Source organism: Dermochelys coriacea, chromosome 1 (genome assembly GCF_009764565.3).
Source record: "Dermochelys coriacea isolate rDerCor1 chromosome 1, rDerCor1.pri.v4, whole genome shotgun sequence".
NCBI lineage: Eukaryota > Metazoa > Chordata > Testudines > Dermochelyidae > Dermochelys > Dermochelys coriacea.
Window position 1 is genome coordinate 166821098 of NC_050068.2, and position 26660 is coordinate 166847757.

General features: G+C 42.3%; 1 long non-coding RNA gene across 3 annotated transcripts in view; it reads right to left on the reverse strand.

Moving 5' to 3' along the window:
- LOC122458936 overlaps positions 1-25401 on the reverse strand; it is a 71743-nt gene extending 46342 nt beyond the window's left edge. The window contains exons 1-2 of one of the 3 annotated variants that reach the window (XR_006279296.1): positions 23168-25092; positions 11119-11120 (exon numbers count right to left, since the gene is read on the reverse strand). This is a non-coding gene — a long non-coding RNA (uncharacterized LOC122458936). Of the gene's footprint in view, positions 1-11118; positions 11121-23113; positions 25093-25129 lie in introns of those variants that run through there. The other 2 variants (XR_006279297.1, XR_006279298.1) reach the window with 2 other exon arrangements.
- Positions 25402-26660: the final 1259 nt, after the last annotated feature.

Sequence of the window (26660 nt, forward strand, 5' to 3'; positions counted from 1 at the left end):
TAAACTGTAAATTCTTCAGGGTAGAGGTCTGCCTGGGCCTTATTTTTAAAGTTCCACCCAGACCCAAGTAGCCCACAATCTACCCAAACTCATCAGCACACTCTTCAGCACAGCGACGTGGCAGCAGCCAGCAGAAGCTGGACACAATCTCCACACTGCCCCACAGACAGGAGGAAGTAATCAGAGACTACCCAACCTGACTCAGATACTTGTAAGTTGGGTCCCATCAAGTTCAGGCTGTGCTTCATTTGTGCTGGGGCTCAGTCCTGGCACTTCTGGGCTCAGCAGTTCATAGCCCCAGCACCTCTGGGCTCCTGGAAAGCAGCCACCACTCTGGCCCCCTATCACTCAAGGCAACGCTGCTGCCAGCAGCGGCACAGAAGTAAGAGTGGCACTACCACACCACGCCACCCCATCCCTACTTCTGCTGCTGCTTGCTGCGGGTCTGCCTTCAGAGTTGGCCAGCAGGCCAGCATCCGCTGCTCTCCAGTCACCCAGCTTTAGCCCTGGCACTCATTTCCTTCCAAATTAAGCATCTGGTCAGGATGTGAGGCTCCTTTGGTGTAGAGAATCTCTCTTCCTAGGCATATGCAGCACCGAGTACTTGAAATAGATATTTGGGGCCCACATTCCCCAGAAATGGACATGGCCATGCAAAGAATTAGAGAGAGTCCAAGTAGGAAGACTGGATCCACAAGATTCCTTAAACTAATCATTTACTGTACCTAGGATACGCGTTAGTAAAATATACAGCACATCAGTTTAGCAAAACAGATTGAATGGAGTATGTTTTAGAGCAGAAACAGGGTTTGATTCAGATATATTGATTTTGGTATACATGTTCTTTAGGTCTATGATAGAAACATTAACATTACAGATTCAAGACCTAAGGAGGTACAGGAGTTGCCTTCATTCCTAAATGAAAGGGGATAAATCCTATTTTAAAAAGCGTGGCTCTACTCTAACAAGTGACTCCAAGAAAAAAGGCATTGTGGGAGCCCACATTTGGAATATCAGTGACTTTCAGATACAATTTGCTTAATTTACAAGTAACAAGATGCTATTTTCCCTTTTTTCCTAACTGCCAGCACAGCAAACTCAACCTGGAATCTAAAAAACTGATCTATGTTCTCTCCCACTTGAGCTATAGCCATACCAACACTGACCTAGCAGAAGTGTATTGCACTGTGCGTGCAGTTACGGTGCAACTGAAGTGAGAACCTCTGTTCAGCTTGAAGCTACAATTTAGTCAGTCACTCTTTGAATGACATGCATGCCAGAACAGAATCTTGCTTATGCTCCCAAAGCTTTTCAGATTCTTATAGGCTAACAGGAGTAAAAAAATATATATATTTTAATCAGTGAAATAAGCACATCTACATTTACACAGAGGACAGATTCATTGAATAAGAAAGTGCAAGTTTATGAACATATTTTTCAGGGTAGAACTGCACTTTGAGCCCAATTTACTGCTTGACCTTAGATGGGCTTCTTGGTTTTGCAGGCATAATATAGGTCATTTAAAATGTCTAGAGGAGGAGGCCAGGACTCCCTGCAAAGAGAAGTCTATTGATTCACAGAAAGGTAAAACCGTTCAGTTTTCAGAACCATTAAATCCTTTTCTCTAGTTGCTGAGCCTTCCAATAAGGCTTCCAATTGTGATATTGGTTTTTGTAACATGGACTTTTCATTGCTAGGAAACTGAACCGAGTCCAAGTTTTAGTTAGAATTTGTGTAATACAAACCTTTTCATCTAGGTTGCAATCAACCCCCTGAACAAGCCAGTTCCTGTGAAAACCATTCACTCTCTTCCCCATGAAAAAAAAAGGAAGATATTAGAATGTCTAAACCACATTGGTATCTCAATATATTCATTTACAATCCACTGTTTACATTTACATCCACACATTTACAATCCACTATTCATTTACAATTCACATGCCCATAAATGTGAAACCGGGTATTTGTTGCTCAAGCCTACATTAAAACATATCCCATTAAAATGAAGGTTACCATGGGAAAGTGATTTATTAAACATTTATGGTCCAATTTTCAAAGGTGCTGAACTCCCACAGCACTTCAGGAAACAAACAAACAAACAAACAAACAAACAAACAAACAAGCCTCTCTATTTTACAGGTATTAAAGGACTACAGAGGAGTTGAATTCAGGCCCTGGAAGAGAGAGCACTGCATATCCCTATCTATTCTTCCTTTTTTGCTGGTCAAAATATTAGACTTAAGTTTTACTGTAGGCTTAAAAAAGGGAAAAAATAAAAAGCTGACAAATGCAAATGTGAGCTGTATTTCCAGGGAGCTAAACCTCTTGGTAAAGTATTAGAAGAAATCCATATAATCCTCTCCCTGTCACATATGGTTTCAGTTTGGGATTAATGTTTCACATCCAGTGAAAACTGTATACTTCATTTAGAGGAACAATTTAAAAAAAAAATCTATTAAGAAACTGCCTCTTCTCAACACGTCATCTGAAAAACTGATTTTAAGGCAACTTCTATTTACAGGTTCAGCAGTTGACAAATAGACTATTCCTTATCAAAAGAATTTATGCCACAGCTTATAACTGACATTTGTCTAGCCATAAACATCCACTGAACAGCAGCAGGTGATGGTTAATTGAACAGCAACAGTTAAAAGTGGGATGAAGGAAGGAAATAGTCTAGTCATTTAGTTTAACTGTAAAAAACTCAAAATGCAGTTTCAGACAAACAGTGAATCATAAATGCCTAAAGACTGTAAAGATAAATTACTTCATATTATGAATGGCAAGTAGAAGACATCAGCATCCCGTAGGCACCATTTGAGATTGCTGATCAATCATTAGTGTCACTGGATAGAGATTTACAATGTTAGTTAAAGAAAATACAAAATGAAGATTTTAAATCAATATTACTTTCTCTGTTGAAGGTCTTTCATTTATCTGAAGGTTAAAACCTATTATCGCTTATTATACTACTAATTGACACGCACTCCTGTGCCCTCAGTACATACAGATCAGATGGGTTCAGTTAAATGATATTTGTAACTGTCATGATTACCACTACTATAGTCAAAGTAGCAACAGAGTTTTCATTCTAACTCTGACTTGAGACACTCAGAACTTTCCAAACATGTGCCTTTTGTGCTGAAGTTTTCCATACTTGATCTCTGTCCAAAAGAGATTTTATGGAAAGTTGGAACAGGATCTCTTTCACCATTTTCAAGTTGTGTGCGTAGATGTGCAGGAAACAATTTTTTTTTCCTTCACAATGGGTAGATTATACATTTTAGACTGTATACAAACATTCATAACCCAACTGTGATTTAGTGCTGATACCTCAATTAACAAAAACTAACCTGAGACATTAAACTTCCCATGTAAATAGACCTGAGCAGTATTTACTTAGCTAACTTTGGCAAAAATTGTGAGAGAAAATCAGAATTCTTTCTGAAGTCAGAAAATGCAAGGCTGTGCATGCACAGTAGAAAATTCCATTCTTGTTGAAGCTTCACAGTTTGACGTGGATGTGCTTGCTGCTCATGACGGCACAGATAGCAAACTGTATCTAAATGCCTGTCAACTGAACTGTTCTAGAAGTGATTGGGCTTCTTCTAAAATGCACTCCCTCCCCCCCCACCAAAAAAAAAAAACACACACAGTCTCCATGGACTTGAAAAATTAAACACAGAGCCAGGAGGTTCTGAGCTCTGTTATCTCTGCCACTAACTAGTTTTTAGAATACATTAAAAAGTTGGATTGTATTGAGAAATATGCTGATTTCAGTCCCTCTCTGAAGTACCAACACTGGACTCTGGACCAATAGTCTGATTTCGGAATGTCAAACCTGACATTTCTACGATACAATCATTGGAATAAATTATCAAGGGAAGTGGTGGATTCGCCTGCTCTTGAAGACTTCAAATCAAGGCCAAATGCCTTTATGGAAGATATGCTTTAGCCAAACACAAGTCATTGGGCTCAATACAAGAGTAACCAGATGAAGTCCTATGGCTTGTGTTATATAGGAGGTCATCCTAGATGACCTAATAGTCCCTCATGGTCTTAAAAAAAAAAAATCTATGAAGAACCCATTGACTACACTTGGCATTATTGATGTAGGAAGTGGTCTCACCACTAAATAGCACCTTTAGCTGTTCACTTAGGGCTTGATTCTGAAAGATGATAACCTGAGCGAAAGCTGCCTTGCAACACCTTATGACTAAACCGTGCAACTAGAGATATCTTTGGATGATGCCTCCTTTAATGATGTTGTGTTGCTCACAACAAACCACATCATTAAGAGGGAGAAATAACTTTTTAATATCATGCCAGAATCATAACAGTACATGGTACCTTTACAGCCGAAATAATCATGTTATAATGAAAGTAGGGTTTGCTACATCTTTGTATACCCATTCTTCATCAAAGGGGGGAATAAAAGCCTTGAAAAACTAATGAAGCTCAGCAATAACCAGTCCATTTATTGTATTCTATGTCAATTAGCTTCTGCCTGCATTTCTCTTGGATCCCCTGACTATTTGTCTTCTTTTACTGTAATCAGCTGAAATTCTTTGCCACACAAGGGCAAAGTATTAGTATAAAAACAGTTTTGAGCTTTTTGAGCTTCCCTCCATCCCATGCAGAAGAAGCCATAGAAAACTTCTGTTTCCTTATATTGACACTGTAAAGGCTTTGTATTGACTTTGAAGGTCATCTCAGGACTGTACAAATCACTCCAAAACATGATTGTCTAACTAGGTAATAATGGTTAACCAGATGTAGTCAAAATGAAAGGGGGCCATTCAAGAACTCATCTACTTCTTAATTTCACTCCCAATCATTTGGATTTCACACACACACACACACACACACACACACACGAAAAAATAGCCAGAACCCTGGATGTTTATTTGAAGCTTTAACAAACTAACCTCTTGGGGAACAACCGCTAGGCCAGCAGTCACCAATGGGTCCTGGATCCCCTCCCTCAATTCCCCATCACCTGTTATTACTATCATCTTTGGGGTGTCTAAGACGATGGCAGGAATCTAGGAAGCAGGATACCCTGCTGACCCTCCTGTTTCTTCTGCAGTGTGAGACAGTGGGTGAAATTCCAATTTCAGTGAAGTGAATGGAATTAAAGAGAGTGGTGCTTTGTCTCAGAAGATTGGAGAATGGTGTGTGGATCCCATAGACCACTGTATAGGACATGTTACACAACAGCTTAGGGTACCTTTTAACTTTTAAAGTGGTAAAACAGAGATCCAAATGAAGGGTCCTTCAGTTCCACCACTAAGGACTAGGAGGCAACTTGTTGTGGGGGAGAGTGCCAACCTGGGCACTCAAAAATCACTAATCACTTGAGACTCTTGGTCAATGTCTTCTTAGTGGTCCCAACCCAGCAGTAGCATCAGTGGGAAATTAAGGAAGAGAGTCTAGACTGTACAAGACCCTAGAGCAGAAGTCCCCAATCTGTGGGGTATGTTTCCCTACGGGGGCACAGAGGAACATTTGGGGGCACAGCTGGGGCCTGCTCCTGCCCCCAGCCTTGGCCCCCTTACCCCATCTGTGTCCACCCCCTCCTGGAGCCAGGGACCACTCCTGCCCTGGCTCCAGGAGATAGGGAGGCATGAACAGGGGTAAGGGGGGCCATTAGGTAAAAAGTTTGGGGACCACTTCCCTAGAGAAGATGAGTCAGTTTGCAGAAGCTACTTTTTGATTCAGGGCCTTGCTTTTCAGCATCATCTTCTTACCATATATGCAATGTAACCAGCATTCATCACCTAATTTGGTCCACCAGTTGGATCATTAGCTTCCCCAGTTTGATCCAGGTACTGATGCAGAGTGCAAGATGAATGCTGATCCATACCCTCCTTCAGCATCACAATGCTACTATAATCCATCCCATTTTGCTATTAGATGTATAGGCATCTCTGCAGAATTCACAATGATAGTATCTGATAGCCATTCAGACCTGGGCTTGACATAGAAATTGTTCTACTCAAGGAGTAGCCTCACCCTTAGCTCCCCATCCTTCAAAACCAATCCCTGCCTACATCATACACCAGTTTTCTGAGATCATTAGATTTGCTACAAGTTACCATGTGTGAGCGTAGAAATATTTCACAGTGAAGCTACAGTGTCTTGCTAAAGTAAATGTTTGATGAACATCCAATATAAGGGAATTCTATATTGGACCTCAGCTTGACACACAAAGAAGAACTGATTATGGAATTAAAAGTTAATGGCATCTTAGGTACAAGTGATCATGATGATCAATTTTATAATATGCAAATAGAATAAAGTCCAGACCAGTAATTTACATTCTTGGTGCTTTAAAATGGCCAATTTCATAAAAAGTGAAAAATCTTAATCTGTTGAACTTTAATCTCCTGTTGGATTGTATGTGCTATCATTGTATGGAAAGTTATGAAGTTTTGCTACGTGTGTGTTACAAAATACATAGTGAGATTGGGAACATCCACAACCAGACTTTCAGGTACGACAACAGAGCAGCCAGACACTGCTGATGGCCCATTAAAGGAATCCACACTTCCAAGGTCTATCCCAGGAACCATATACAATGGAGACTTCTCAGAGATAGCATGGAGACTGCTTGTCTCACATCATAGCAAAAGGACCTTTCCAGAAAGCTGGAAGATACTATAAAAGAGAGGAAGTGACATCACCACTTGGCCTCTCTCCCCCCACATTCAATACCTAGAAACACATCTGGAGAACAAAGAATGAACTGGGGAGGTGGTCCCAGGCTAAAGAAGTGTCCCAGCCTGTGTATGGAGGATATGTAACCTGCTTGTATTATCTGTTAGGATGAGAATGCTTGATTCAAATCCTGTCTAGTTTATAGAACTCAAATTGTTATTTTACTTTTATTTCTCAGGTAACCAAACTTTGATCTGGACACTTGTTACTTATAATCACTTAATATCTATCTTTCTGTAGTTAATAAATGTTTTATATTTTACCTAAAACAGTGCATTTTGGTTGAAGTGTTTGGGAAATTTGCTCAGATTGCAAGAGCTGGTGCATGTCCACCTTCCTTTGTAGGAGTAGCGGATTGGGTAATAAACTTACACTGGCCAGGCTTTAACAAGGGCAAGATGGTACAGCTCTGGGTTCCTAGGCCAGGGAGCTGCAGGGAATTGGCTGGAGCCTCTCTATTGTTGGTTCATGAGTGATTGGCAAAAGCATTTGTGTGACTTAGTGCAGGACCTGGACAGGTTTATAGCTTGTCACATCAGTGTGAGAAGGAGCCCAGGTTGGTATGCCAGAGGGCTCAGCAGTATCCGAGTTCCAGGTTGCACACTGGGGAACCAGTCAGTCACAGAGGGGGATATAATTAATAACAATCAACAAGGGTTTATGGAAAAAATAAATCCTGTCAAGTTAACTATTCTTTAAAAAAAATGAGATTACAAATTTTGTTGACAAAGGTAATGGTGTTGATGTAATATACCTTGACCTCTGTAAGGCACTGTTGCTACATGGCATTTTGATTAAAAACAGAATGATATCAAATTAGCATGGCACACATTAAATGGATCAGAGGCTAGTGGACTGATAGGTCTCATTGTAATGGTAAATGGGGAATTATTGAGCGGCTCTTTCCAGTTGGGTCCCACAGGGATCAGTTCTTGGTCCTACCCTATTTGATATTTTTATCAATGACCTGGAAGAAAACAAAGTCATCCTTGATAAAGTTTGCAGATGACACAAAAATTGGGGGAAGTGGTAAATAATGAAGAGGACAGGTCATTGATAAGATTCCTTCGTAAGCTAGGCACAAAGCAAAAATATATGCTTTTAATATGGCTAAATGTAAACATACATCTAGGAACAAAGAATGTAGGCCATACTTACAGGATGGGGGATTCTATCCTGGAAAGCAGTGATTCCTAAAAAGATTTGGGGGTCATAGTGTATGATAAGCTGAGCATGAGCTCCCATCACAACACTGGGGGAAGAGTGTCATGGTGGCCTCTCCATCACTGGCGCTTTTTAAACCAAGACTGGATGTTTTTCTGAAAGAGATGCTCTAGGAATTATTTTGGGGAAGTTCTGAACTCCTCTATTTCACAGGCCTGCTTTCTGCAGGCCAATGGGCGCTGCAGGAAGCAGTGCGGGCCAAGGGATGTGCTGGCTGCCCTTCCTGGGGCCCCCATTGGCCTGGAGCGGCGAACCATGGCCAGTGGGAGCCGTGATCAGTCGAACTTGTGGATGTGGCAGATAAACAAACCGGTCCAGCCTGCCAGGGGCTTTCCCTGAACAAGCGCCATACGGGCTTTGAAAGCCACTGGACTAGAGGATCTCAAATAGTTCCTTCTGGCCTAGGAATCTATGACTATTTACAATCTCACATGTTAAGATTATAAAATGGAAGACTATGTGGCTGAATTCACAACAACTTAAATAGGCACAACTTCCATAGATCTATGCCCATTTACCCCAGACATGAATTTGGCCAGGTGTCCTTATGATGTGTACACAAGGGGAGAGAGCTAAGCTAGTGCGAATGTCTTAACTTTTAAATTATATGGGTATTGTCAGTGTCAAATCTCAACCTTAAGATGACATTAATGCCTTTATCTATATTGAACAAACAAGTTACGCAAGCACATTCTTCCTGGGAGCCAATTCACTAGGAGAGATTTACTTTTCTCTCTGCAACTCAGATATACATAAATGAAGCCATTAACAACGGAACGTCAAGCAGATAGAGGAGTACTAAACTGCCAGCATCAGGATGGCAACAATGTAAATCAATTTTTTTACATCTTTAATCAAAGAGCAGGTACAACATTCTTGCAGAGAACCTCGTCAATCTGAATTTTTTTTGTTGTTTGAAAAAAAAAAAAAGCCACACACACACACACACACACACAGCTTGAGTGCATATTAAGCCACTTTATGGGAAGAAAAAATTTACATTTCCTCCAGGACCAGGATCCTAGAAGGAAGCAGGATTCTGAAGAATAATTTCTTTAAGATACAAAGTAATGACAACTGTATTGTAACAAAAAGGGAAGTGACAGTCTTTAATGTGAAGCATTTCAACACAGTCTCAGAGACAAATCAAGAACCCCTGTGACGAATCATGGAGTAAAGTGGCATTTGACTTGGGAGGCAAGTGAAAATTACAACCCCCCCTCCCCCGCCACACACAAGCTGGCTTTAAGTAGAAGCCAAATTGAAAGTGAGGAAAAAGCAAGATTCTAGACACTGAGGTAAGGATGCCCCAAGCTCCTATACACGGCCAGGCTGTAGTGCCTCAACTCCCTTCTGGGGAGTTCACATCCAAAGGCAAGAAGGTAGTTCAGTCTCTGAATGTCTGGTCATTGTCCTCTCCAATAGCACACACACCACTATCACAGCTGGTGATTACACCTTCGCTACTCAGACTGAAAACCAACTTATTTCATGTATACTGTTGAAAGTCCACCAGTGGGTGGGATTCAAAGTAACAAGTCTTGGGATATACTAATGCCAATCTCCTGAGCCATCTGGTCTTAGACTTTTTGTTAAAAGGCTTATCAATTCCAAGGGGGCAATTCATGCCCACCCCTCTGTGCACACATATGGGCAATAACCTTGAAGCTACAAAAAAGAAAAGGAGTACTCTAAGGAGCACCTTAGAAACTAACAAATTTATTTGAGCATAAGCTTTCGTGAGCTACAGCTCACTTCAAGCTACAGTAGCCTCACTGAAGCCTCCATGCAACATTCATTCACTTAGGCTTTGTGCAGGGGACAAGGGATGTGATCTTACTGCATCTTTATGAACATTAATTTTAGCTGCTAAAGTCATTAGAAAGATTAAAGCAAAAAACCCACAAAATAAATTCAATTGAAGTTTTATATCATTTCAGTTTACAGATTTAGTACTCTTTTGTAAAAATGCAAACAATCTTATACAATGAGACTAGGCAAACCCTCTGCAGATATGCATGCCTGCTAATTTAGTTGGTGCAAGCAACCTAAATTATTATTATTAATAGTTATTTATAATACAGCAACCCCTAGAGGCCCAATGAGATCAGTAACCCTTTATGCTAGGTGTTGTACAGACATATACTAAGATAGAATGTAAGCTGTATGGGGCACAGACTAACTCATCAGGACAATGTTATCCCCTTTTTTTTTTTTTTTTTTTTTTTACAGATGCAGGCAGGTCACAGATATTTATCTAGGTATTTTGAGTTTGCTAACCTATGTCCTAGAAGATCAAGAGTATAGGCAGGAGGAGACTGGCCCCTTCCTTGTAGCAGGTCTGGAAAGGCCTGTGTTTCCAGAACCTCTCCCCAGCATGGATGAGAAAACCAGCGAGAGGAACCAGGGTGTAGGTAGTCAATGACTAGCGGTCAGACCAGGCATCAGAAGCCAGGAAATGGAACCAAGGCTCAGAATTGGAAACTGAATACCAGATATAAGGGTCAGAACCAGAGTCAGAGACCAAATGCCTGAGCCAAAGGTCAAACAAGAATCAGAACTGACAGTCAGAAAAGGCAGGGGCAAGGTTGGGTCAGGGCTGGAACAAAGCAAAGAAACAGGGACCAGGAACAAGGCAAGGTCTGTCTTAGCAGCAGGTCAAGGATCTGCCTCCAAGTGGTTATTTAAAGCCTAAGGGAGTATGCCTAGGCCAATCAGGAACATGGTAGGTTCCAACAGTCAGGGCTTCTGCGAGAGGGACATCCAGTGGTGCCTGGCCCCACAAGGCTGATGCCTGCTCTGCCAGACCTATGAAGGGGCAGCATAGATGTGTCAGTTGCTCAGAGACCTATAGATCCAGCTTCTAACCCCATAAATCCTCATAGCCAGCCATGCGTGAAGATAGTCAGCTAAGAATAGCTCTGCTCTTAGATTTCAGCTCCAGCAGTGAAATCCCAGGTTAATGTTGAAAAGTTTAGAGTTTTTCCCCAATTTAGACCCTGACCCTGCCCAAGATCAAGCAGAAAGAGGAGATGGGCTATGGAGAATAAACCCTTAATATATTTTTGCATTTGATAAAGCACCTGAAAAGTGAATTAACTGCATTATTTCTGAACAGTACATTGGCATGTCTTTGATGTTAACCTGCTATTTGGAGAAAATACATAGAATAACGCCTGATACAATATTACATGTGTGTCTTTGAAAAAAAATTTTAATATTACAAAAATCCAGTCTAAGACTTACGCAGAGGCAGTGTGTGTGTTGGGGGGGGGGGGGGAAGTAGTATGAGGGGTCACATGCCCCCCAGAGTAGCTGCTTGGCTTGTACTGAGCACGCTTAGTAACATCTGCTGAAGCCAGTGCCCTCACTCTGTACCATTATTCCTCCCCCTCCCCACATTTGGCAAGTACAGGTTGCTCTGGATGAACATTTTTCGATGGATCATTTAACATCAGAGTTCTGCCAGAGGCTATAACAGCAAATTAAGATATTGATTTGTACAGTATTTAAGTGATCTTTTGTGGTTGTAATCCAGGAAAGCATCATGTTAATGCTGGTGTAATTGCAACAGCCTAAATACTAGAAGTACCCTGCAATGGACAGACCCAAAATGTTAAAGGAAAGAGCAAACCCAGGGGACATTTTTTCAGTGTTTTACAGCATGTGCACTAAACAGCTTGCTGTATTTCGTATAATTTATTATAATAGGAATTTGCATTAGAAGACAACTAGAAAAAAAAATGTTGAGCTTTTCATTTATTTAAACTGAGATTTCAGTCACCAGGAGGTCTGTATATCAATTATAGACTTTAATAAAGACGTGGCAAGTTCATTTTCTTATGCCTGATAACCATATTAACCTCACCTCAGCCAAGTTATAGATGGCATTTTTCCACTCTCCTGTAACATAGAGCTTTGGAGTAGGCAGCTTAGAATGCAGAAAGGAAGTATTTATAACTGGAACGCATGGGAATATTGTGCATCATTACCAGAATGACTACGTAGAACTTTTTCTAAAATAGTCAAGTTTACTAAGCTTTCATACATTTTCTGACAATGCATAATACAGAACAGCACATTGTTTGTGTACAAGATGCAGGTCACAAAAATATGCAGCATTCCTAGATCAATCAGGCCATGGGCATATATATTAAAAAAAAATTCTAGGTGAGATGAGCTTGAATACAAGACAATAGCTGGTTTTGTGCTGAGAGCACACACTCTAGGAAGGGTAACATTGTGGACCAGAGAACAGCAAATCAGGGTTCAGGGAAGCTTTGCACTAATCCAGTGTTGTAATGACAGCTTAAAAATTTGGTACTTTGATGAATTCTGAGATTGGATTTAAACCTCTTTAATTTGGCTTGCTGGTATTTAATCTTTTAACTTTGGATTCTTAATCAAAACTCAAAGCAGATCTTTAATCTTGTATATAGAAAATAGAAGCTTAGAGGCCCCTGACCTGCCTTTAGTACACAGCTGCTTGCTTCCTTTTTCCCTTCTCATTCACATAGTGCTATCAAGAGCAAGACTCATTTGTAAACTGTGGAAGGGATTATGGAAAAGTGAAAGTGCATGTTAAATGTTCAGGTTCTCTCGTAGGAGAATCTCACTGTGTCCGCTCAGTAAGGAATTAAAGTCCACAGAGGCAGGGAGTGTATTTTTAAAGAGAATTGATAACTTTATGGGGGAAAAGTTCCATTTTAGAAAGACCTCTCATTAAAGAACAGTTGTGTCCAAATTCCATTGCCCCCAAAATCAAAGACATCCACAGCCTAAGTCTAGATAGGTTTCAGAGTAGTAGCCGTGTTAGTCTGTATTTGCAAAAAGAAAAAGGAGTACTTGTGGCACCTTAGAGACTAACAAATTTATTTGAGCATAAGCTTTTGTGAGTTACAGCTCACTTCATTGGATGCATTCAGTGAGCTGTAGCGCATGAAGGCTTATGCTCAAATAAATTTGTTAGTCTCTAAGGTGCCTTTTCTTTAAGTCTAGACAGACATTAAAAACATTAAGACAGACTCAAAGCATGCTAGACCCAGGCTAGTTAACAAAATACTTTGTGCATGGCAAAGAAATTTTGATCACTGAAATAAAAAATAAACTACTACTAGGAGGGAGGAAATCTGACGAGTGAGCATTTTTTAAAACTCCCTGCTAGGATAGAAATATTTTAGTGATTCTACATGGTCCAGTGAATAGGACAATTAATTAGGAGCCAGGGTTTTATTCCCAGGTCTTCCACAGACTCCCTGTGTGACTGTAGACAAGTCACTTAATGTCCCTTCACCACACTTTACAGATGGCAAAGAGGGAATAATACAGAGTGGATAAAATAAATGATTTTTTAAAATTAAATTTGCAATTATGACAACCTATGTTAAGGTCTAAACTAATAAATATATATACAATTTCAAGTACATGTTCACTGCCCATGTTTTGAGGAAAACCAAATCACTAAACTGATGGGAGGCACTAGGTAAGCATCTATAACCAGAGTTTGTTGAAGTGCTCAACCAGCTTTTGACAGCAGTAATCTCTTCTCCAGGTGCAGAGAGAATATTTTCTTCATTTCAGTTCATTTAACTAGTGCAGTTCAACGATTAGTTCATTCAAAATTAGAAAATAGGAAGTTGGACTAGCAGAAAACCTTGTTGTCCTCTTACAAACTATGAGGACAAGTTAGTTGTAAGAGGATGAGATCTACTGGTTCTAAAATCTTGAAGGACATGATGACAATATATAATCTGTTCACTTCTTTTGTGTCATAAAGGAAGTTTTAAATACAATGTGTTTGTGATAAGCTTTGATATTTTTGTTTCTATATCCAGCACATTTAAGGTAATTTTAATTTGATTAAAAAAAAAAAACTTTAAAATGCTATGGGTCTTTGTGCATTTTAATTCCCATCCAAATAGAGCTTGAAATAAATCACAGGTAAAAGATCAATCATCTAGTACACAAACATTGCGCCTTCTCCCCTTACTGTTACTGGAATCTGTCCGCATCCACCCCCTCCATTACTGCACAGCCAAATCTTCCTCAGCAGCGGAGCTTGGGCTGAAGGTGGAGCTGGGAATGCACATGTTGCACTCCCCATGGGGACTGGCCTAGGCCTGAAGGCAGAGCAGGACTGGAAATGTGGTGCTTCCTCTCCACCCTTTGTTGGGGCTGGTCCAGGCCCTGCTGTGCACCCTCCCGCATGTTCCTCATAATCCCTCAGGAGGTGCTCTCCACAATTTGGGAGCGCTGATCTAGTATATAATAAATCAATTATTCCCCATCTTCTAGCCTAATACAAAAGGTAAAAATTAAGAATCTATGTAATTCCTTAAAAATGTGTAGAGATATAGCATATCCTCCTGGTTTTCAAAAAGCAGCACCAAAATTTAATGTAAAGGTTATTCTTAGTTGCAAAGCAACATGTTTTAATGATTACTAACCCATGAGAACCAACCTCTCTAAGGAAAAAGACAAAAGATTAAGAAGTCCAAATGCCAAACAGTTAAATTTTAACTAAAAAAAGTTTTGTATTTGCTAATTTAAATCAAGAGGAAGTTATGCTAGGATAATACTTCCTTTGTCTGTCTTATCTATTTATATTGCAAGTTGTTTTGGGCAGGAACTCTTACTGGCTTAGTGCAATTGGGGCCTGTAAGCAAAACAATAAAAACCATGTTTAAGCCCTCTCATTATCTGAATAAGAGATCATGAAGCATATGATATCTTTCTCAATCTTTCCATTTTACATACATGGAACTGAAGCACAGACTAAGGGACTTGCCCATAGTCGCACAAGTCTAGGGTGCAGTCGAGATTTGAACCTGGATCACCTAAGTCTCAAGCTAGCACCCAAACCACTAGAACATCTTTTCAACTATTGTAGTGCTTCATCTTACCCTTGTCCTGCTGGCATGATTCCCCCACCACTTTAAGAGTACCCCAGTAAGTTCCATCTGTGATGTTGTACCATGGGCAAGGCTTATAGGTCTTGAGTATTTAAGTCATCCCCAGATGGGTTGCTTTTATGAAAGTAGACACTTATTGGGCATTCATTAAGCCAAGGGAGGGTCAGCATAAAGGTGAAGGTTACCACCTTTAGCACGTGACCTTCATTTACTCCATATGAAGAGATGTTCCCTGTCTTGTATTTAAATCTTAAAGTGTTATGTTGCCTCGTACATGACAGACAAGACTCAGATTTCATATTTTGTAACCAAAACAAAAGGAACTCCAGTACGTCAATAGCTAGCAATCAGCAGCCTCACAAAGGCACTCCATTAGACATATCAGAAGAACAGTCTTGATTGCACAATTGATTTTGAATTCCTTGCATTATCTTTCATAGTTAAGAAAATATTTTATTCTACATCTTTATTATCAGGGCTTATAACTTCCCAAATTGCTTGCTTTTCAAAGATTGTTAAAAAAGGGGGGGGGGAATAATATATATATTTAAAAGTTCTACAGCAGAGTTCTTAGATGTTATTTCCAAATTTAATTTTAGTTCCACTAATATAGTGGCCAACCATTCTTAAATATCTGGATAGTTTCTTTCAGAAACATAAGCAACTGGATGGTTTAACACAAGTGTTTTTTAAAGGGCTACAAATTAAATCCCCCACTCAATATTTAAGGCATTGTAAATATAGCCTGGCAAATAATCAGGAAGGGAAAAATCTTAGAAAATAAAAGGAATTTCTCTTGTATAGTTTCTGCCATTTTGGTATTGTGAGTACATTTGTAAGCTTGAAGGTCATTCACGTTATCCAAGGATTTAGAAGAGATCCTACTCCCTCCCTTGAGGAGGATATCTCAGGATTAAGAAACTTTCTTTTAACAAACAAACAATCTTGTGCGACATGAGCAAGATATCCCCAATATAGAAATCACACAGTTGCACGTAACTATCTCTAAGCTTAGCAAGAGGCCAGTTGCCTCCACTGAAGATTGTTGTAATTTATTTTTCTATCAAGAAAAACAAAAACCACCTATGAAAGGGAGGTCACACATGGTAGAGTTGCAGCTGGCTTAGATTTCTCTGCCCCGAAACAGCTTTATAGCATGTTACTGATTAGCAGACTGGTTTCAAGATAACCAGTCTATTTAAAAGCAAACCATGTACTGAAATAAGGTAACAAAACTTCCTACTCTTTGGCTGCAGCCTACAACTGACCTATGCTGAGCACCTTTGTTGCTGCTCCATAGCAGAAACAGTGTTGTAAAACTCTGGACTCTATGAGCATATACAGAAAGCGTGGCCTGGAGAATCTACGCTTAGAGTACAAGCTTGGCAGAGGCCATTTTTAAAAGGAGGAGGAGCATGTTTGCCAGGCCAGCCCAGCCCAACACAGCTCATGCTGTAAGCCAGGTGTGACACTGATCCAGAAAAGGTTAAGCAACTTGAAGGCTAAATGACCCAAATTCTACCTTTAAAGACAAATTATGATAGTATTTAAATGGTAATTAGAGCTCTTCCTTATAATTAGCTAGCAAAGCCATGTTAGATAGTCTAGAGATTTGACATGTAGACTTGCATGGTTAAAGAATTGGAAAAATAATAGTGATTGTAGTAGTCTATGTTTACCTATATCTTGTTAGAGGTTAACAATGTACTCAGACAGTTCCTATCACTATATTCTGTCAAGTCAGAGATCAAAAGACATTATGTTCCGATAAACTGTAGTAATATCATTGACTTTATTTCTCTTTGAAGTTTGTGGTAAACTACCTGTAAATGGTGGGAGATGGGCAGTTGCCTTTTGTTAATCTATGCAGCTAATCATCAGTGGTGCTTAAGAAAAAGGATGTTACTTCAAAGACACTATTCTTCACACAAGGCATGCTTGCTGTCAAGAGGCTATCGATGGCCTGCCAGAGAACTATAGAAAGAAGTGCTGGGCTCTGATCCGGTTATTTCAGATCTGCTTAAACTTCATCAGGGGAAGTTTGAGTTTCAAGACTGAGGTCTCCAGTTCCATTCTGGATCACCCCACTATTGAACTATAAGCTGATGAACTGATTATGGAAAGGACTCTTTGCAACTCTAGAGCCCACTATCTCTACTACAAAACTAACTTAAAAACTTTATTCATAGCTGTATGCATCATGATCTTTTAACAAATATGCTCTTTTTAAAAAAAAAAGAGCACACACCAAAACAGTTTACTTAATAAGAATTGGCTGTAAGTGTGTATTTGGGCAAGATCAGAGTTATTTATTGACCTGGGGGGTAATGCATCCAATCCTTTGGGATTGGTAGAACTTTTTATATGATGACAAGATTTGCAGTAATCTCCATCATATTTGATTTGACTGTCTGGTGGGGGAACCCAAGGCTGGGTTGGTTTAAGGGAACCGTATTTCTGGCTTCTGGGTAACCAGAAGAAGTTATTGTAGAACAGGGGTCTCAAACTCAGTTTACCTTAGGGACAGTGCCAGTCCTCAGATCCTCATGTCACTGAAGATAGCGTTCAGAAAAGAAATTCGCAAAAAGAAAAGGAGTACTTGTGGCACCTTAGAGACTAACAAATTTATTAGAGCATAAGCTTTCGTGAGCTACAGCTCACTTCATCGGATGCATTTGGTGGAAAAAACAGAGGAGTTGTATTTTTTATTTCAAATGTCTTAGAAATAATAAATCCATCATACAATTTTATACAATTCCTTGCCTGCCAGTGTTTTTAGTATTTGCCAGACACCTGGCAATGCTTCAGTTCTGTCAGTTTGTTGATGTTTGGCCTCAGTGACTGAGCAGTTGAAACGGTCAGGATGGCAGCAAGGTGGGCATCAGAGAGTTGAGTTGGGTGTTTTGACTCGTTTATAGTCATTGTGGGAAAAAGTGATGCTACGTCCACAGCTGACTCTGCCTGGCAACTAGTGATGGTATCTCTGTCCCTCTCCCCCAGCCAATGGGAGCTGCAGGAGGCGGCACCTGCCGCAGAAATTGCCCACAGCATGCCTGCATCTCTCCTCTGTGGGCTGCAGTGGGGAGGTTCTCAGGGAGGGATTTTGAGACCCCTGTTGTAGAAGCTGTTTTGTTGCAGACTTGGCAAATCTAAATATTAGAATACCACCTGTTTTGGTGATTGCTCAATTAAGGCAAACTGCAAAGAATTGGGCAGACAGTCCCAGCACCCCCCGGGACCCTCGTCACACCAGGTGACATCAGAAGGGGATAATGAGTTATAGACTTGACATCCCTCCTTTTACTGAGGTGGAGGATCAGGTAATAAGACTCCTGCTATGAACAGTTTAAGTAGCCAATGTCTGACCTGATAGCTTACTTAAAAAGGCGTTCTGTGGTCTAGATCAGGAGACATGCAGAGCAGGATATACAGCGTCAGTCTAGCGAGGAACAGGAAGGCAGCATGTTTGGTTGGCTGAATTGTCTAGCCCTGGTTCAATTATTCTGAGAAAGGCTGCGATTTGCAGCCTGGCTTTTTTTATTCTCCAAACCAAGTAGGATCAATGTTCTCTATCTTTTTCGTGTATGGAATGAGCTCAAGTTTAAAACCCATGAGTAGTCTTCCCCCTCTCCCCACTCTTTCCTTTCAGCACTTCCTTTTTCACTTCTTCCCTTTTTTGTCTCATACTTCACTATTTACATTCATTATTGTCCACTCTCTATCACTCACGGCTTTCATTGTGTTTGCTTCACTATTGGTTCCCCTTTCCCCCTCACTTTTATTATGAGGGGAAGATGAGAAGGAAGAAGGGAAAAAAGGAAAAGGAAAACAGGGACTTTGAGGGCTTCTCAAATAGCATGAGAGGCAGGATGATCTGGAGGACTGAGCTAGGGCCTTCTCCACCCTAACGCTCAGATAGTAACTCCCTTTGTTGTTTTAGACAAATTATGTAATCCATTTCATTTCCCCAACTGTAAAACTGGGTTAATGCTAGTTACCCAACATACAGAGGTGGTGTAAATATTAATATTTGTAAAGTGTATATGGAGTGCTATAATTCACTTATTCCAGTACTGCCATTGACACCACAGCTGAGATCACAGCCCTATTGTGAAACATTGTACAAACAGGTAGTAAGAGACAATCCCTGCCCTGAAGAACCTACCATCTACATCAGGGGTGGGCAAACTTTTTGGCCTGCGGGCCACATCAGAGTTGCAAAACTGTATGGAAGGCGGGGTAGGGAAGGCTGTGCCTCTCCCAACAGTTTAGCCCCTGCCCCGTCTGCCCCCTTCCACTTCCTGCCCCCCTCAAAACCCCCAACCCATCTGACCACCCCTGTACCAGATTTACACAGATGTAAAAACCCAGCAGTAGGCAGATGGGTGTAAGTGGGCCCCTCCTCCTATTAGGGGTCATCCTGACCTAATAGTTGGAGGTTTAAACCCTGAAGTGACATTTCATATCCCTTCAACATTTTGTCATCCAGAGTTAGCACAATTAATGATGCTCTTGATGCACATACAAAATGTCCAGTCCCTTTTTAACTTGTGTTAAATTCTTGGTCTCAGTGAGTTCCACAGTTTAAAACTGTTAAAAGGAAATACTTTTTCATGCAATGTGTAATTAATTTCCTACCTTTCTGTTTCATTAATGTCACCTTACTTTGCAGGCTCCCCGATTCTGCTGTAAAGAATTTTTTTTTTAAAATCTTCAGCTATTGGCTCCATTTTGGCCCTTCTAATTTCCTTCTTACATTCTGCTTTCTGTAATTTATGTTCGTTTATCGGCTTCACTAGGATCAGATTTCAAAAAAGTGAAGTATCTGTTTGGCTCGAATAGCCTCTGGAGCTTTGCCATTTAGCCATATTGGGTTACACATTGTCCCTACTTCCCTTTAGGTTCAGCAAGGCTATTATAATTTGGGTTCTTTAAGTCTCATCCATACTACCTTTAAAAATTTTACTGTCATTACTTTTTACTTAGGGCCTTTTTGACCAACCTTCTCATTTTACTGAAATCTCCCCTTCTAAAGTTTAGTGTCACTGAGTCACTTTTTGGTCCCCTACCTGCTCCTTAGATATTGAGCCTAATTATACTGTAGTGACTATTACTTAGTGGGGAAGTGGTAGTTCGAGGTATTTAGCAGATTTTACAGCCTTTGAGGCCGACAGGGGGCTGCCATGTGAAGGCTCCTGTTAAACCTTGCATCAAGATTGCATCCACCATAAAATGGAAGAAAGTCATCTAGATATTATTGAGCTCTACAAGTTCTCCAAAACATCCACCTACAAGCCACCAGAGATATTTTAGTTTGATCAACCTGCCTGTACAACAAGATGTGCAATACATCATGATAGGCAATTTCAACAGAGAACAAGGACGATGGAAACTTGGTTGAGATGTGGGCTGCTGAGCCTGATTCATGACCCAAAGCTACCTCGTTCTTTTAACTGTGGTTGGTGGAAGCATGGGTACAATCCTGACCTACAGATGTGACCTAGCATAGTGCTAACAAAGGCTAGAACATTTGTGCTAGACCCAGTTCCAAGATTGCAATGCCACCCTTTTAGAATGGGGGTAAATGCTGCTGTCATTGTGTCATTTGGACGTTGCTTCAACTTCAAGAGAACAAATTGATCAGAATTCTCCAAAGATCTTGACCTAGCTGCCAGTCTTATTGACCTGATACCCGAAAACTACAGCCACATTGCAAAGCTATATGTCTATCTGCTAGGAGAAACACCTCATGGATGTCAAAAAAACAACAACATATTCCAGTCAGCCATACTGTATGAGGCATGCAGGCAAAAATTCCAAGATGACCTCTTTGGAGATGAGACAGTGGTTGCTGGTGAACATCTGTCAGAAATAGCTTGAGATTGCTTAAAATCTGGCAGAGCTTGACAGAATCCAGGGATATGACCCATGACAGTAAAATGTAGATAGACCGACAACGCAAAGATAAGCAATCATTTCAACATTTCTGCTGATCAAACTGCCCATCAAATGCTATTCAATAGGAAGTTTAAGCAGACTACTATTAACTGGTCACTTTGGAAAATACCCCTGGATACATCCAGTAATCTAGATCTTGCAACCAATTCCTCCATGGAGAAGGGAGACACTAGTATCAATGCCTTGAAAACAGGGAAAGCATCTGAACTGAGGATATCTGAACAGAGATAAAAAAATGTTAGCCCACACCCATGCAAGTGGCTCCTGGTCATGTCAAATACCTGTCTCATCCAGCTCAAGATACCAAAAATCTGGCAACAAGCTGAGGTAAGGAAACATCTGACCCAAAACAGTCAACCTCTCATTCCTGTGGGATATTTTAAAATTGTTTGAACAGGTACTGTTTATCGCCTGACACTAGTTATTGAACCACTTATCAGTGAACAGGCTAGCTTTTGCTTGGGTCAGTCATGCACTGGGAAGCTTCTAAATTTGACACAAAGATGGATATAAAAAGGGATTGATTATAGGAGTGGTGTTTGGCTATAGCATAGGCAGTTGAGAGACCAACAATTATTGTGGGCTCTTTGCCAAGGTACTAATGGTAATGAAAAAACATCAAAGCTAATATGGACCATAAGGGAGAGGAGGAGGAGATTCTTCATTAACTTGTGGCAAATGAAGCAGATGCTGACAATAGAAGAATACCCAACTGCTAAGGTGCACCTTTGAGAGGCCAATGTATGTGCTACACAAATAACCAGCCAAGCTGCCCTCAGCACAAAATGCTTTATCACCATACAGCACAAAAAGTTTAGCATATTTTGAATACCCTGATGAATGCACTTAATACCCGAGACAAGTATTATGCAGCCAAAGACAAGTCAGTGCATTCTGTCTCAAAAAACAGAGGGCAAATGTGCTCTTAAATCCTGAATACCCCAGTGTTACTCTCAAACACTCTCCTTTAGAGCCCACATTGAGAAAATTAAAGCCAAGGTTAGCACACAAAACATTCCTCAGCAAGCTGGTTACATTGAAGTGGGGTGCAGACCCATCCACTCTGATCAACAGCACTGGCATTTTGCTACTCCTCTGCTAAATATGCCTGTGCAGTATGGGCATAATCCCTTCACACAAAGCTAGACCCTGTATTTAACACTGCCTGCCACTATACTACAAGTTGCCTCATGTCTACTCACATCAACCACCTCTACATCCTTGCAGGTTTGGCTCCTCCTGACATGCCTGGAAGTTGCTCAGAGTCAAACTCATAAGGCAGTGCACTGATCCAAGACATCCACTATAACATTGATGCTGAGTCAACTGAAGTCATGACAAAGTTTTCTTGCCACCATTAAACCCCCAACATTGAACCCTTATCTCTATGGGTGAGAGTTATGGCAAGCAAGAGTACAGAACAACCCTGTAGCCTGTGCTTTTAATTTTTGGGGATGGTCCTGCTTGCAGACATGAGGCTCTATAGGAAGTGTATTATTTAGACCTAGCAGAAGTCAGTTGGCAGCCATCTAGAGCAAGGCAGGTTGAGTTGTGACTCTGTTTTAGAGAGCAGCCTACTTTGTCTCTCTCTGGTTTTGGTCTTTGTTTTCATTCTGAATGAAAAGAAAAAGGAGTGCTACGTTTCACCCTGCCAGCATGAGTATTTTTTGTTTTTAATCTAACTTTTGTTTGTAGGCTCTGAACATAACAGCATTTGTACATAGACCTTTACTGTTTTTATTCTCAATGAGGAGTGTTTTTAACTCCTTGATCTGACACTGCTGCTTTTACAGAATTTACCCATACTTCCGTGCTGCCTTCAGAGCTGGTCAGCCAGAGAGCAGTAGCTGTTGGCCAAATGCCCAGCTCTGAAGGCAGTGCCCCAGCAGTAGCAGCAGCACAGAATTAAGGGTGACAATGCCATACCATGCCATCCTTACATCTGCACTGCTACTGGCAGCAGCTCGGTCTTCAGAGCTGGGCTCCGGGTCAGCAGCCGCCGCTCTCTAGCCACCCAGCTCTGAGAGCAGCACCACCACCAGCAACAGTGCAGAAGTAAGGGAAGCAGTTCCATACACCCCCCCCCGCCCCAACACACAATAACCTTGAGACTCTGCCCCCCACACCCCACCTCTTTTGGGTCAGGACCCCTACAGTTACGACACCATGAAGTTTCAGATTTAAATAGCTGAAATAATTAAATGCATCATTTAAAAAAAATCCTAGGACCATGAAATTGACCAAAAAATTGACCTCCTGCACAGCGCAGGCTGTTAGAGCCCTAACACAGGCCCACTCACAGGGAGGGGCATCTCCTACTGGCCACCCTGAGGATTGGCTTTGCCAGCTTATACTCTCCCTCCAATGTTGTCTTGCTCTACTGCCATACTCACTTCCAGGTCTGCAGCTTCCTCTCTGTGGCTTGGTCCTCTGGACCAAAGTCCTCTCCTTGCAGGGAATTTAGTCTTTCCAGACCGGCTGGCTAGCACCTCCACTGTCCACGTCACTTCCCAGTGGCTGGTAGGGGAATCCAGGCCTACCCTCTACACTGGTTCCAGGCCAGGGACCCTATAACAAGCAGCCACAGTCCCACCTCTTGCTGCTGTTTCCCAGGGCTTCTTCCTACACATCTGGCTTTCCCCAGGTTTGCTAGCCTCCAGCTCCCCCGCGACTTAAGGGCTTGACTTCAGCTTCCTTCCCTACAGCCTTTCCCAGCAACAAAATTCCCCTTTCTGTAGCTAGCTGCCTAGCTTTATACAGACTCTGCTTGTTCCTGCACAGGTGACCCTGTTCCCAATCAGTGGCCTTCTCATACCCTAAGTTTCCCCTGCTTGCAGTCAATTTAGATGATTGGGCCCACCTGGCCCAATTAAGTTCTTGCAGGGCTAGTATAGGGAGTGCATCCCATCACACACCTTCAAGACCCCAACCTGAGGTGGGCAGGTATTCTCTAAATTATCTACCTGCACCTGCCACACCTGGATACTCAAGTCATCCCTTTTCTGTCTTAGGTCCCTGACCACGAGCCACAGTCTGTCCTGTTCCTCCATCACATCTTTACACTTTTCTGCCAGTGTTTGGGTCCCTACAGTAGCCTGCTTCAGCTCTGTAGTCATACCTATTTCCAGCTGAGCCCTCTCCGTCCTAATCAATTTATCTTTGAGCCCCTTTTTCCTGTGTCATTGGGATCCTTGCCTTCCCCTTTGCTACTAGGCCCTCTCTTAAGATGGTAATGCCTTTTTATATAGGCAACCTCCAAGCACCTAAAGCAAACTCTTCCCCTGGGCTAATCTTCCCCTCACAGCTCATATACAGGCATCTCTTCCATAGGTGCCCCTGCTGACCACAAGCAAAACACACCCCTCCTTTTCCTGCTCTCCCCCAAGGATGGATTCTTTAGGGCTCTCTTTATTTTCACCTATCCAAATAAAGCTTCTCTTCCCCATCCTTCCCCCCCATCCAAAGTAGGGGCACTCCCTTTTCAGGTGTCTTCATCCCCCACATCTGTAACACACCTATAGTCTTTCCTATTCCCCTTGTATCAGGGTCACTGCCTTAAAAGCGTTTCCAGTGTCTCTTGACCTCCCCTCATGTCAGGGGTGATCATTTGCCCATTCTCCACCACATATCACATGGTCTAAGCAGCACCTCCTTCTCGCCACTTGGAATTAGCCCTGCCAGCTTGCACTCTCTCTGTGGTATTTTCTTCTCCCATCTTGTCTCACTCTGCTGCCCTACTCACTGCTAGGTCTGCAGCTTCTTCTTTTTTTTAGGTTGGCCCTCTGGCTAAGTTACTAAAGTCCTCTCCTTTCAGGAAATTCAGTCTTTCCAGAAATGTTATCTGGCTGGCACCTCCATTGTCCTTGCCATTTCCTAGTGGCCACTAGGGAAACCCAGGTCTACCGTCTACACTGGGTTCCAACCCAGGGACTCTATACTAAGGAGTCATGGTCCCTCTACTCTCCTACTGCTTGCTACTGGACTTCTTCCTGCATACCTAGTTCCTCCCTCCCACTGGGTTTATCAGTAGGTAACTTCCTCCATACAGGAAGTATCTACAGCCTTTTATAGTAATAACCTCCTTTCTACAGCCAGCTACCTGACTTTATACAGGCCCTGCTTTTTCCTGCACAGATGACCCTGTTCCCAATCAGTTGCCTCCACCTAGCCTAAGGAACCCCCTGCTTGCAGCCTAATGAGCTGATTAGGCCCACCTGGCCTAATTCAGCTCTTGCAGGGCTAATGTGGGCAATCCATCCCATCACAAGCCCATTGCTACCATACCTGGCTCTTGAGCTCAAACAGCAGAGCCTTACCTATTTAAGTGTCCCCCGCCCCCCACCATTCAATCCCTGGTGTTGGTCAAGATGCTGGCTGTAAAATTACCACTTCATAAAATAGGGTTGCTAGGAGTCTGATTTTCCACCGGAATGCCCGGTTGAAAAGTGACCCTGGTGACTCCAGACAGCACCACTGACCTGGCTGTTAAAAATCCGGTTTGGTGGCGCAGCAGCGATAAGGCAGGCTCCATGCCTGCTCTGGCTCTGTACAGCTCCTGGAAGTGGCCGGCATGTCCCTGAGGCCCCTAGGTGCAGGGACGATCAAGGAATCTCCACATACTACCCAACCCCCCAGCACCGGCTCTACAGCTATGATTGGCTGAGAACTGTGGCCAATGGGAGCTGCAGGGCTAGTGCCCACAGGCAGCGTGCACCATGCGGAGGTGCCCGGCTGTGCCTCTGCTCAGAGGCCAGACACGGCGGCTGCTTCCAGGAACAGCGAGAAGCCAGGGCAGGCAGGGAGACTGCTTTAGCCCCGCTATACTGCCAAGGTAAGCACTACCCGGAGGGAACCCCCACCACAGGTCCGAACCCCCTCATGCACCCTAATTCCCTCCCAGACCCTGCACCTCAACCCCTGCCCCAGGTTGCAACCCCCTAACCCAGCCCTGAGACCCCTCCTGGAGCCCACACCCCCTCTTGCACCCCAACTTCCTACCCCAGCCTGGAGCCCCCTCTTGCACCCCAAAACCCTCATCCTTGACCCCACCTGAGCCCACACCCCCTCCTACATTCCAACTCCCTGCCCCAGCCCAGAGCCCCCTCCCACACCCTGAACCCCTCATTTCTGGCCCTACCCCAGAGCACACAACCCCAGCTGGAGCCCTCACTCCCCCCACACCCCAACCCCCTGCCTAGCTCAGTGAAAGTGAGTGATGGTGACGGAGAGCGAGCGACAGAGGGAGGGGGAAGGGCCTCAGAAAAGGGGCAGTGCAGGGGTTTTCAGTTTTGTGTAGTTAGAAAGTTAGCAACCCTATGATAAAAGTATATATATTTCAAACCAATATTTTGCATCATTCCAGTTTAGCACTTAGGGCTAAAGCGGCTTTTTCAACCAAAAGATGCCAAAGTAATAATTGTACAACATAGGAGGTCATGACTCAGTACACAGCCCTTTAATTAATAGCTGCAATTAATAGTTTAAAGGAGATGATTAAAAAAAAGCCAAATGCATAAGAATTCCCTGAAGGGTCTCACTCAGTATTGGGTGGGCTGGAGTGAAACAGAGAAGGTCATTTTATGAAGAAACTCCCTCCCTCCCCCTTCCCAGCATCCATGGCGAACACAGGCACTGATCCTGCTAAAATGTAAGCATGATTGTGACATGGTATAAAAGTGCTCCAGCATGTAAGGGGTTACCTGATTCCTATTGTATAGCTGATCTGGGCAGAGTTATAAAAGGAAAGAAGAGGTTGGTGCAAAGGAGACCACCATGGGGGGGGAGACAGAATGTCCTCTCTCCTCCCAGCTGGCTGTAGTTAGAACTGCCTCAAGTGATTATTAATCA